The sequence below is a fragment of the Protopterus annectens genome, chromosome 3.part0, assembly GCF_019279795.1.
Source record: "Protopterus annectens isolate FY-2018-M chromosome 3.part0, PAN1.0, whole genome shotgun sequence".
NCBI classification, from domain to species: domain Eukaryota; kingdom Metazoa; phylum Chordata; order Ceratodontiformes; family Protopteridae; genus Protopterus; species Protopterus annectens.
Window position 1 is genome coordinate 907,395,235 of NC_056731.1, and position 13,850 is coordinate 907,409,084.

A 13,850-nucleotide genomic window follows, 5' to 3' on the forward strand; every position below is an offset into this window, starting at 1 on the left:
TGACATATATGTCCACACATCCTCATACCTAAATAGCTGCTCCCTGCTCTCCACCTTCAGATTATTTTAGTGGCTTTTATACCACCCTTGAAAGTTTAATTCATCAGGAACTGAATCTCTGGTCCTCAGTAATTTTATCACTGGTTTGTTCGGCTCTAAAGCTACACACTATGTCAATGATTTCAAAGCTAGTAGATATATTCACTCCGTCACGTCATCCTGAGTGGATAGAATCTTGCATTTTCAAACCCTCCCTGACCCAACTCATCTTCAACTCTTATTCAAGCACTAAGGATACTGATGTCTTCTCAAATGCCTTCACAGGCACTGGTTACCTATAGATGGCTGGCATACTAGCTCATGGTTAATGAACACAAACTATGGTTTTAAGTCTCTATACAGTTTATTTGTGTCCTCTGTTTGCTATGCCTTCTCTGCTTCTATACAATACCTTATATTGCTCCTACTCAAGGCACAGTTGCTTTATAGCTACATATCATGCATTTTGTTACCACCAATGACATCATCATTCTCTTACATAAGCATCAGGCATAACCCTATGCATAACATTTGGTTTTCCAGAGGCATACAAAAAGTACAGTATCTATGGCATCCTGTTGAATGTTTCTACATATAATGATTAAACTTGGTGACTGAGCCAAACAAAAATGCATCTAACCACAACTGCCGCATCACAAATGACACTAAATCAAAACACTACATGGGAGAAATCTCTCAAGATAACTGGTCATATTTCTCCCGACAGGAGAATTATGTTCACCACTGGATACCATGAACTCTGTTCTATATCCATCTTGACAGTAAACTATAACTTCCTTAATACAATTTGTGGCACTGACTGACACTAGTGACCTATACAACTGGCCTATTGAAAACGTATCTGCCGTTCATAAATAATCTAAATTTTCTGGACCTGCATTCTTTAATTTCATCCTAACATTATCTTGTGCTCTGCCGCTTTGTCCTAGGCCTCATTTCCAATGTCTACCATACATACTGTGTTTCTGGGGTATTCATTTTCATTGCTCAGCCATGGGTTTGATCCTTGTGTACTACACCAGATTATCACAGCTGCACACAACAAAGAACATCAAGCTTTTTGTGCATGCTTGTTTATTTCTGCCCTTGTTGAACTCACCTCCAGGACAAGCAACTAGTTGCCTTTATATAAATATTATTCATTTTTTCTCTCATTTAAACTGTAAATAATCACAGAATAATCTCATAGTGCATCTGCTTTATTGACCTTAATGCTGCAATAAGTGACAACATATGAGTAATTACTTTTCATGGCTGTTTGAATATACCAACACTGAATTATCCTCCGAGCAAAACTTAACATGCCTAAGCCAACTGCTTCAAACATTCAGTGCTTTCCAGCAAGTTAAATGAGCAAACTGCAAGCTAGTAACATGACCATTCCAGTTATCCAATGCCAACAGTAACTTGCTTATAGTACCTTATATTTATTTGGTTTGGAAGCTTTTAACTTAAAATACTTTATTCCTGACCCAGAAAAACACTCTCCTTTTAAGATATTCTTGTCTTCACTTTTCACTTCCCACAGTCAGACATCTGGACTTAACTTTCAAGCACCCCACCTCCCCCATCTCATAATATATGGCATTATTCTGACCATCTCTTCAGGAGTAAGTACATGGTGCTTATTCCATGCAGTCTAGCTACACATTCTGTACCTCTACCCCACACTGTAGCATTTGTTGGGGGGGCTAGCTGGTTCTATATTTCGGGAAGTTTACTAAATTTAGATGCTACCATTTTAACTGCAAAGAGTAACTTTACTTACTTCCATAGGTAACATTCAAGTTTAGGTTCCATCTCAAATAATACCCAAAAACATACAGCACGATAAAAGCCAATCAGCAAATGGCATAAAGTTGTGAGCACTACAGTTTAAACCTTTAATAACCTCAATACACCACTAATGGTCCTTTACTATCTACTAGTTCAAGGTCTGAGAATTAACATCTAAAGTATTATACTGATAAGGCTCATGCAGCTGCCTTTACAACAGGTCAATAACAAAGGAAAAATGCAAGAAAACAACCTCAGAACAACCTGACAATATCACTGGCTGTGTTCTATTTAAACTACAGAGTGAACTGGCACCTCAGCTGTGTGCCCTGTTCAATCACAGCCTCACCTCAGGCTTTACCCCTACCGAATGGCGCACTGCTACAGTCATCCCTCTCCACAAAGGAGGAGCGACTAGAGACCCTGGGAACTATTGTCCCATTAGCCTGACAAATCTGATATGCAAAGCTATGGAATACATCATCATGGACCTTATAAAGAAGGATATAGGGAATCTCCAAACTATGGATCCCACACAGTGTAGGTTCGTGACGGGTAGATCATGCCTGCTCAACTTGGTTGACTTCTTTGAGTCAGTCACCAGAGCTGTGGATGAAGGCAAGGCAGTTCATACAGCCTACCTTGATCTGGCCAAGGCCTCTGATACCATTCCCCACTCAGGAATCATAGAAAAACTCACTAAGCTAGGCATCAACCCCTATATCACTAGGTGGGTTGCAAAATGGCTCACAGATAGAACCCACAGTGCAAAAGTAGCTGACTCTAAGTCAGACTGCTGATTAGTCACGAGTGGAGTCCCACAGGGTTTGGTCCTGGGTCCTCGCCTGTTTGGTATTTACTTCTCTGAAGTCCAGGCCAACACCAAGGGACTCTGGCTGATAAAGTTCAAAGACAATTGCAAGTTGGGAACTATTATTAACTCCCCAAGGGATGTTGACATCCTAAAGAATGGCCTCACTGAGACCAACAACAGGTGTCAGAATCATGGCTTTAAGCTCAATGCCAAAGAATGTGTCATCATCCCCTTTTGGAAAAACCCAATGGTAGTCCACTGAACACAGAAGGCATTACAAGAGATCTGGGAACACAGGTTGACAGCAATCTCTTTTTTGATCACCACATTGCCACTGTGGTGAGAAAGTCCTTCTATGTGGCACATCTCATTTCTAAAGGTTTTGCATCCAGGAAGAAAGAGGTCAATGCTTCCCTCTACTCTTCCCTCATTAGGCCAATCTTCGAGTACAATGCCCCATTTGGCATGTACCTCACTAGACACCTGCAACAACTGGAGAGGCCGCAAAAGTACCTCACAAAGAGGATCATAGGCCTTAAACACTTGTCCTATATGGACAGACTCAAAAAACTCCAACTATTCTCTGTCTCATATCACCTACTTAGAGGCAATCTCTGCTTGACTTACAAAGCCATGTAATCCATCCCACCGCACAATACGCTCCAGAGACCTCAACCTCATTACCACAATCAACAGAACATGCTGGAGGGACAGGTTCATAACCCAGAGACTACCCATCCTCTGGAAAAGAGTTCCCATACATGTCAAGCAGAGCACCTCGCTACCCTCTTTAAGAGAAATCTTGATGAGTGGATGGGAAATAGAAAATTCACCCCGGGGATAACTCCAGTGGCTCTACTCAACAGAGGCACTGGGAACTAAGGTCAGGTGGCATGATGCCAGGGTAATCCTATGGCTAGGTTTGTAAAGGCCCCAGGGCCATTAGCCTAGTACACACCTATGAACCTATAACTTAAAACGTCAAAAATTTGTAGAAGATAACCAAGCTTATCCCAGTCACCCAAAGAGAAGACTGCTATGCAAACCACCATGTAAAAATCTCGTGCCTTATCAAAACATTTGATAGGCTGCCACACTTGCTGTCTCAAAAAGTGATTTTACCGTGTGAATTCATTCCTCAGAGCACTGCATCACTCATTTGTGGCATGATACTACAATTGCTAACAATCAATAACAGAACACCTTTTTAACCAGCACTGCATGCATTTTCTAGTCACTGCCCTCCTCCAGTCCTCAAGGTATATGCACGAGCACTTCAAATTTTTTACTTCTGTTTTAATCTACTGTTTTTTTTTTTTTTTACTTCACTGGCTACTGCAGACTAACCATGTCCTCAAGTCAGTATCACTATACCAACCACTGAGGTCTAGATGTTGATTAAACTGATACGTCCTGTATTTTACTATGAACCTCTTTTGTTTTGAACCAATTATTATTTTGGCATCCCCTGCATAAGCATTTCAAGTGATAATTATGATAATATGTACCTTATTCTAGTTGAAGCTAGCTACTTGATGTTGTGATTCAGGTTTACAGTAATGTGGAAATGAAACTTGTCCTGACACCTTACCTCTGTTTATGAATCTATCCATTCAACAAAATGGATAGAATGTTAGGTCAATAAGGAATAAGGCTACTACTATCGCAACTTAAATGTCAGACACGTCTGAACAGGCAGACAAACGGGCTTTAGGTTTTCACAAAACCTTATAAACTGTTCTCCTAACTAGCATTAAATATGTATACTTTCCACAGAGTATGACGTGACCATCCTGGATTCAGGAAGTAAAGTGGCATACTCATTCATAAAAAAATTAACTAGATGTTCCCCTGAATGAATCCTTCTTCAGGACCTTGCCATTTCTTTTATGCTCTTTTTCTCTACCGCACTTGTGGTTCACTACTGCCTGGACCTTGGTTACAGCCATTCCAGTTTGTCCTGCAGTTCTTAACAGTACTATGCTTCCTCACATCAGATTATGCACCCTCACATCATCCTCGGTCTACCCTGTCATCATCACGGGAAGGGACATCGCACCAGGAAAATGTGGAATTATTGTTATTGGAAGCTGTCTTCTGCTGGTTTTGATAATCTACTGTTTTCAAAGCATTAGTCCACTCCTGAAAGCTTAACTAACACTAAGCATATACTTCATCACTTCAATTTTCTTTCTTCCCAATTAAAACACCATACTATGCAATGCATTACAACATTTTATCAACCATTCTAGTTAGCACAATATACTACATTACTTCCAGTCACTGGTAGGTCTCAATGCAAGTTATGTTGCTCCCCCAACCCTTAAGCCTAGAAAGTGAGATGCTGCAGGCACTCAGTTATTCTCTCCTGGCCAGCACTGCAAGATCAAAACCTAACCAGGGCCTCTAAAGCTGCAGCGAAAGCAAGAATCTCTGAGCCAGCAGGTCTATGACTACCACAATTTTAGCAACATAGTTTGTATTCGTCCTTATAGATGTTATGATTTGCAGTGGATATATCTGACCTCACCACCCATAACCCATACATACTTGTTGATTTCCACCTTAAAAGGCATGGTATAATGCAGGTATTTTGAATAAAGCTGGCAAATGACTGTGGTCTCAACCTAGACAAGCCATAAGACCCAGTTCATGTTTTGGAAACAGTGATTTTTTTATAGTAGTAGTAGTAAACTAAATATCCCAAAAGGATAAAAAAAGATCACCCCTATGGCAGTGACTACTACATATTTAAAGCAACTTTGTAAAATACAATAGCTCAGCCATATCCTTAACAAATGAACATTTTCAAGAAGACTGTTGACATATGAAGGACTATTTAGTTTTATTGTCCATGCCTAGAAGGGGTTCTATCTTTATGATGGCTTGACATGAACATTTCAGTGAATTATACAAGAAAACAAACACATCCTTATATCTGATGCCATATTAGCATGATATATTTATGCTATGACGGCTGTTATATTTGGTAGCTTGAAATACCTTGTGGTTATGGTTTGACTGTTTATGTTTGGTAACATTACAAGAACATGTGACTATACTTTAAAACTCAAGAGTTTTCAAGGGCAGCAGCTTGTCATTTTCAACAGCTGCAATTCATTTGACCTTATCTGCAATACTGGTATCTCTGTAATGCTTTCCAATTCACTTATGCCATTTTAGAATACAACACTTGGAAACTCAGTCTTATATTACAACTACATGGGTCAATAACATTAATTACAAGAAGATGCCAGAAAGTAGCTAGCCTGGTGGCATGCAGGCATAAAGCCCAAACTATGATCCAGGTGACCCAAATTTAATTAGCGGCTTGGGTGACTTCAGTGCTGTCAGGGATGATGGTCATGCCCATGCTTTGGGGGTGGGGGTGGCATGCTGGACATCTCCCTGCTTGAGTCTTGGCAGAGTCCAGAACCCAGAGAGATATAGTTGAATTGGGTGTGTAGGAAAATAGAATAATTGTGACCTGCTCCTATGGGCCTGGAGAAGAGGCACCAACTACAGCAACTATTTATTGCCCAGTCAGCCTGACAATACTTTTGTCTGCACAAAGGTGGAGGGATTTATGGCTAAAGAAAAATCTAGCCCTCTTCAGGATAACTACAATACTCCCAGTATGTTGTTTAACTGTCACCCCACAAGTATGAAAGAAATAATGGGCTACAAAAGTTGATCCTACCCCTGGATGAACAAATGGGTCAAGTGAGCAGCGAGTTGGGAAAGAGGCTTTTTTTCATTCAACACATTTATTGAATTATCACTTGTGTCATAGGCAAATTAGCACTCATATAAACATAATCAAACTGTATTAACAAGTTGGCATTTACAAACATTATACTTCACATATACTGCTACTCATCATATAACCTAAACAACATTACATACATTATTCAATTCCTGCCTTTTTTTTTTTTAATAAACAGAAACATTATTAAACCATCACTTGCAACACAGGCAATCATACATTTATATAAATGAAAACAAACCACACTGACAATCCTAGTTGCAAGCATTTCATATCATAAACCATAAAGAAACACTCCCAGTTGCAAACATTATGCATCACTTATAATCTTACCCCAGTGATGGCGAACTTTTTGGGCTTGGCGTGTCAAAAATTCAGAAAATGCCTATCTTGACTCTGCTGGCGTGTCACCCCCCCCCCTCCCCCCAAAACAAAACAGAAATGAGTCTTTACATATTCATTTATTTAGAAAATACAGTCTAAATCATGTGTGCTGGTATGTACTATAAAAGTAAAAGAAAAATCAGTGATTTACAATAGAAGAAACAACATGTGCACTGATAATTGGGTTTAAAACAGTTCACAAAAAAGTATCCTACTTTTAATAGTAATTTTGAATTGAAAAGAAAAAAAAAATATGGAACACATTACATTTGATTTGATTAACATCAATCAATGACTTTTTTGTTGCTGAGTTTTAATAGACAAGTGCAGGGCCACATATTCCTTGTATTTGCATTCATTCAGTTTCTTTGGAAACTCGGGTATTGATGAATGCTGGTGTGTCACCCAAAACATTGTGGTGTGTCAGCTGTGACACGTGTCATGGGTTCGCCATCACTGATCTACCCAGTCATTTTCAGTCAAATATTACATACCTCATTTAAGTCCTGCCGCCTTTTAAACCTTATTCCTCCCGTGTATGTATTGTTCCCCCAATTACCATTTTTTCCTAGGTAGTTTGCTTCTACCCTTTTCTAAAGATCTCAGTTCCAGTTGTTTTACCTCCGTTACTATATTCACTACTTCTAGCATAGTTGCTTTAGATTTTGATTTCCATTTTCTATTAATTGCTTTTTTGGCAGCCACCATAATTAGACACAACAAGTCCTTACCATATCTAAGAGATCCGATTCTGTATCATAGCTCAGGAAATTATCTTCTAAGTCAAAAAAATCTGCCCACCCAGCATCTTCAACAGTGCATCCCGCAGAGAACCCCTGACATCTGCCAATTCAGTGCACTCCCAGAAAAAATTGTTCCCAATTAACCTCCAACATTTGGTGTCTACCTGAGGAAAAATTCTCTGGAGTCTAATTTTGGTATAAAAATATTTATGTAAAATTTCCAAGCAAATCTTAAATCTTCTAGATTTTGTTGTATATTTGGGAAACATACACACATGCTCCCATTAATTAAACAATTCACAAAGAAATAATCTCTCTTCCCAATCCTTTCTAACCTCCTATGATTGATTCTTACAGTTATCATGCAATATTTTATATGCTCTACTAATTATTCCCTTTTTAATGCCAGTTTCTGTTCTAGCTTCTACTAAAACTCTACCAGTGCTGATCTTTCATTTAGGACTCCCCTGTTTCTTTCTCATTCTCTATACTCTGATATCAATCCTTGATAAGAAGGTAGTCTCTTACCTGCAGTCCAAATACATTTTTGGTGTCTTCCCATTCTATCATCTTTCCCTCTCTAGGTATTTGCTCCAAATACCTTGGTTCCTTCACCTATATTCTCCAATAAATTCCAGCCCCCTCTTGCCTATGGTCTATACCCCTAATTGCAGTCATCTTTATTGGCAGAATCTCCTTTCTCCATTCCCATGTTGGCTTAGTTCTTAGGATATTTTCTGCTACTTTATGTATCCAAAGCATAAAAATATGCAGGAACACCACAGCTTCACACAGTAAAAGTATTTATTTGTAAAAAATGGACCAGATAAGCGCTTTCACGTTGTAAAACCAACACTTCCTCATATCATAAAAACAAAAAAATCACAGCTAGCTAAACATGTTAAAGAAAATGTTGAACATAAGTTTGTTTTTAAAAGTACTACAAATAGTGCATGTGGGTCACGAGGGGGGGGTGATCTCACTAACTATACTGAAAGAGTAGAACTTAAATGGATCTTGAGGCTAAAGGCTGATAAACATCCTGATATTAATGCTTGTGTCTCTTTAAAACCTGTATTGAAAGGGAGGAAATTGGTTTAATGAAGTGATAAATTAACATAGCTGATTGAACATCTAACTGTTTTTAAACTGAGCTGCGATTTTGCGTTTTTATGATCTTTGGTTTTACAATGTGAAAGCGCTTATCTGGTCCATTTTTACAAATAAATACTTTTACTGTGTGAAGCTGTGGTGTTCCTGCCAAATTCTATGCTTTAGATTTTCGGTATTGATCTGGCAGTTACCTTTATCAGTGGATGGGACTTGGTTCTTGTGCTATTTTATGGATATAATACTCTGCAAGATTATTGTTATTCTCCTTAATGGCCTGCATCCAAAATCCCAACCTCTCCTTATTTCTTGAGCTCAACCCCCTGTTTCATCATCATCCCTTTTCATTTTGAATTATAGTTTGCTGCTTGTGCTATGTATAGGAGCCTTAACCATGTAGCTTAGAAATAACCCTTCATATTGGGTAATCCCAATCTGCCCTGTTCTACAGGGAGAATCAGCTTATCCTACTTGACTCTTGACATCTTCCCCTCCCAGATGAAGTCCTACAGCTCTTTATTAAATTGCTATCTGCAACTTCTCCGGTTGATAAAATATGCCTGACCTCTGTATAAGACTAATGGGACTAAAAACATTTTAACTCCTTGTATCTTACTATCCATATCCATATAACAAAGCTTCCATTTTCTCAGTTTTTGTATTATCTTTTGTTTAGTCTCTTCCACATATCCTTAGCTGCCATACCAGAATCATTTTTAATGCACACTCCTAAATACTTCATTCTATCATGTCATTATAAATATAAATATTGCTGAACCAATTCATATGTGGGTACATAATTTACCACTGCTGCCTGTTATAGCTTCATTAATTCTGTATCCCAATAAGATTTGAAACTGCCTCAAAATGTTTCACAGCGCTATAATGTCTCTTTCGGTTTTGTCAGGTATAAAATTATATCATCTGCAACTAGAGCCAGCTTTTCCTGACTACCATACCAATTCTATCCTTGAATTTCTGAGTCCCTTATTTTCTTTGCCAGTGGCTCTAAATACAATGCAAACAACCCCTGCCTGGTTCCTCTGCTACTATCAGAGTACCCCACCCACTTTAATTTTTGCCTCCAATCCCTTATATATCCCCCTAATCAACCTTATATTTTTTTCAGGAAATGCAAATGTTTCATTGCCCTGCTCATAAAGTCCCAGCGTACTCTGTCAAATGCTTTCTCTCATCAAGACCCACCAACAACATCATTTTCATACATTCTGCTGCCCTCTGGATCATCAATGTTCTGTTAATGTTGTCAAATATTTGCCTCCCTTCCACAAAACCACACTGATCCTTATCTATCAATTCTGGCATTATTTTTGCCATTCTTTTAGCCATTATAGACAAACATTTTATAATCATGGTTTAGTACTGAAACGGGCCTGTATGAAGCTGGATCTGATAGGTCTTTACTCACTTTAAGTATTATAGCTATGCTTTCCTCCAGGATGTTGGTACTTCTCCTCTTAAAATATTGTTAAACAAAAACTTCCAGATCTTTATCAGCTTTTCCCTCCTAGATTACAATTTATTTATTTTATTTATTTATTTATTTATATTTTTATTTTACATTTGTTGACCGGGATAGTCCGACTGGATACATGTCCTTTTTCAGCGGAGGCCCGGGGAGAAAAGCTCCACAGACATAACAATATACAAGTAGGTTTACAAAATACATACATGAGAATGGAGAGACAGATGCAGAGACAGAAAAAGCTCAACAGACATAACAATATACAAGTAGGTTTACAAGTCCATACGAGATGGAGAGACAGATGCTTATTCACATTATTAAGTTTTCATTAGATTAGATATGATTAACAATTGTGCAACTAAGGTCTACTCAGTTATACAAAAATACAGTAAAGCAGTAATAGAGTTATTACACTCTGATACAACATCACAGCCATAGTAACATATCAAGGGAGGATGAAGGAACAAAAATACTGCTGCAGAAACAGGTGGATTAATGGTCAGCTGAGTAATGGTTAGAGTCAAGGTAACAGGAGGCCCAGTTTAGTTCAAGTGTGGTAGGATAAGTGGTCGCTCAGGAAGAAACTAGTCAGATTTTACGCATGAACATAGCCATTGTGCCTTAAAGAATTGAGTTAGATTTTTTTTGAATTGAGAAGGGGAGGTAGAAAGTCTAAGGTTATTTGGGAGGGAGTTCCAAATCTTACCTATAGAGTTGGCAAAGAGAGCATCGCCTCCCATGTTATAAGATTTGATGGTTTGTACCAAGTGTCTGTTAGAGGAGCGAAGACTGCTTAGGTTAGAGTAGGGGGTCAATAGGTTATTGAGTGAGGGGGTTTTATCAGGTTCCTTAATGATTTTAAACGCTTCAGTGAGTTGGTTCAGTTTGAGGAGATTGGGTAATTCTAACCAGTCAAGTGTTTTTAGGTTAAGGCAATGATGCGTTCTATAAGGAAGTTCAGTTATAAATCTGGCAATGTGATTATAGGTCACGGAGAGTTTGTTGATATCAGATTTGTTGAGAAAATAAAATACAGGAGAGGCATACAGTAGTGTGGAGAGGAGATGTGTACGGGCAATGGTTAGTTTAGCGTTGGGGGTTAGAAAGTTCTTGATTCTATACAAGGATCCAAGTTTCTTATTTACGGTCTTAATTGTCTGGCTGATGTGCAAGTTAAATCTAAGCTTATCGTCAATGGTGACCCCTAGTAGTTTAGTATTGGTATTAGGCTCAATGATGGTACCATTATTAGATTGGACGAAGAAGGTAGTATTGTTGGGATTTGTAGTAGGGGCAGAGGTAGGAAAGAATAGTAGTAGCTTAGTTTTTTTTGGATTTAGGATGAGATTCCTCACTGAGAGCCATTTTTCTACTGTAGTAAAGCAGTGTTGGGTTGTTACTTGTAAATCGGGGAGAGAGATATCTGAGCAAATAAGGGTGGAATCATCCGCGTATTGGATGCAGGTAGCTTTAGGGATAACTGTGTGAAGTTCATTAATGAACACGGAAAAGAGAAGAGGACCTAGTATGGATCCTTGGGGGACTCCTATGGTGTTGGGTAGCAGGTGAGAGAGCTTGTTTTGCCATTGGACTGCTTGTTGCCTACCAGAGAGATAAGCAGAGAACCAGTTGAGAGATGAATAATCAAAGTGTAAGGTTTCTAGCGTATGGAGAAGTAGCTGGTGATTGACCATGTCAAAGGCTTTTGACAGGTCGAGAAAAAGGGCGGACGATATTTTTTTGTTATTACGATTTTTATTAACTGAGTTGGTGAAAGAAAGGAGGGCAGTAGTCGTACTATGGTGGGGTCTAAAGCCATGTTGCGAATTAGTCAGTAGATTGTTTAGGGTGAGGTAGCGAAAAAATTGCTTATGGACACATCGTTCCATAATTTTGGCTAATGGAGACAATACTGCTATTGGTCTATAGTTAGATGGTTCAGTGGAAGGGTCACCCTTATGGAGTGGTATGACATAGGAAATTTTCCAAATAGAGGGGATAGTGGCTTCGGTGATAGTTCTATTAATCAGGATAGAGATAGGGTAGGCTATGGCATCTGCTGCAATTTGCAGGTATTCAGCTGGAAGATGGTCCACTGAGAGGGTGGTTGGTTTAAGTTTCTTCAGTAAGGTTCGAATGTAGGAGGTGGGTATATGTTGTAGTTTAAAGGAAGGGAATGTATCATCGGTAGTATTGGTTGAGGGGGGGGGTAGTTGACTGGCTAATGCTTGAATCATCTCAGTAAAGAAGGAGTTAAAGGTATTGGCTACGACTTCTTGGTTTTTACCAATAAGTGTTTCGGGGGTAGGCGTGGATGATTTCCCTGGATGGAGGAGATTATTTAAGCCTGCCCAGAACTTCTTTGGGTTGTTCTGGTGCTTTTCTTGGAGGTGACAGAAATAATTCTTTTTGTCCAGTGTGCTGGCTTTTTTCGTTTCATTTCTAAGCTGCTGGAATTTAATACGATCTAGAGGTGCCTTAGTAGCTCTCCATGTATCCCAGGCTTTATTCCTAAGTTTAATTTTGGATTTAGTTTCCCTGGTTAGCCAGGGGGCTATCCGCACCTTAGTTCTAGTAAGTCGGTTAGGTGCATGATTGTCCAGAATGCTTAGGAATGTGTCATTAAAGAATGTCACACTCTCGTCAAGGGATAGGGCTTTTAGCTTAGACCAGTTACAGGATTTGAGTTCAGCAACAAATTGCATAGGTTCGAATTTCTTCTTGTTTATTACTAGTCTATGTATGGGTTGGTTTATGGTGATAAATTTATGTTTTATTATGAAAGTGATAAGATGGTCACTAAGATCATTAGGAAGGGTCCCAGTAGTTTATTTATGTGTGTGGGCGTTAGTAAGAATCCAGTCGAGTATACTCTCTTTTTGGTGGGCATTTCCTACTCTAGTTGTGGAGTCAATATTCTGGGAGAAGCCGTGTAGGTTAATAGACATAGGATTGGTCTGTGCAGAACATTGGGTCCAGTCAATGTTGACATCGCCCAGAACAATGGTTTCTTGAGGGTAGTTAACGGCTAGCCAGCTTAGTGTTTGTTCCATAGTTTCTAGATTGTTCCCAGGCGGGATATAAATTACAAAAAGATCGATACTTTTTTGGTTATTTAAGCATAGTTTTAAGGCTATTGACTCTGCATTGGTGACCTTAGGAGGTTGGTTAGGATGCATTATGATATTGAGTGTGCTTCTATACAATACAGCTATTCCGCCTCCCTTTTTTTTACACGATCGACCCTTAGGATGTTATATCCTGGTGGGAGAATTTCTTCATCTTTGGTGGCTGGTTTAAGCCATGTCTCTGATAGACACATAATATCAGGGAGGTAGGTGGCTAGCATGCTATGTAGGTTATGAAGCTTATTGTTGATGCTTCTTAGGTTAAGATGAAGGATGAGAAGGGAGTTAGCTGACCTTTGGGCTAACATTGATGCGACAGAAGTGGGGTTTGAGGATGGCCCTGGGTTAGGATGAATGTCCCCATCTTTGGTAATACGTTTTTTCAGTTGATCTAGGAGTCTTAGAAGCTTATATATTATCTTTTGGCCATGTCTTGTTGTTGATACCTTTGGGTATGAGCGAGTGTGGTGTAGGCTGTGTATGCCTAGCGTTCTAGTGGGGTAGTAGAGGGGAGAAAGCTCTTTAGGGAGAAGAGTTGAGGGAGTACATGTTTGGCCCTTTGGATAGTAGAATCCTATGTGTT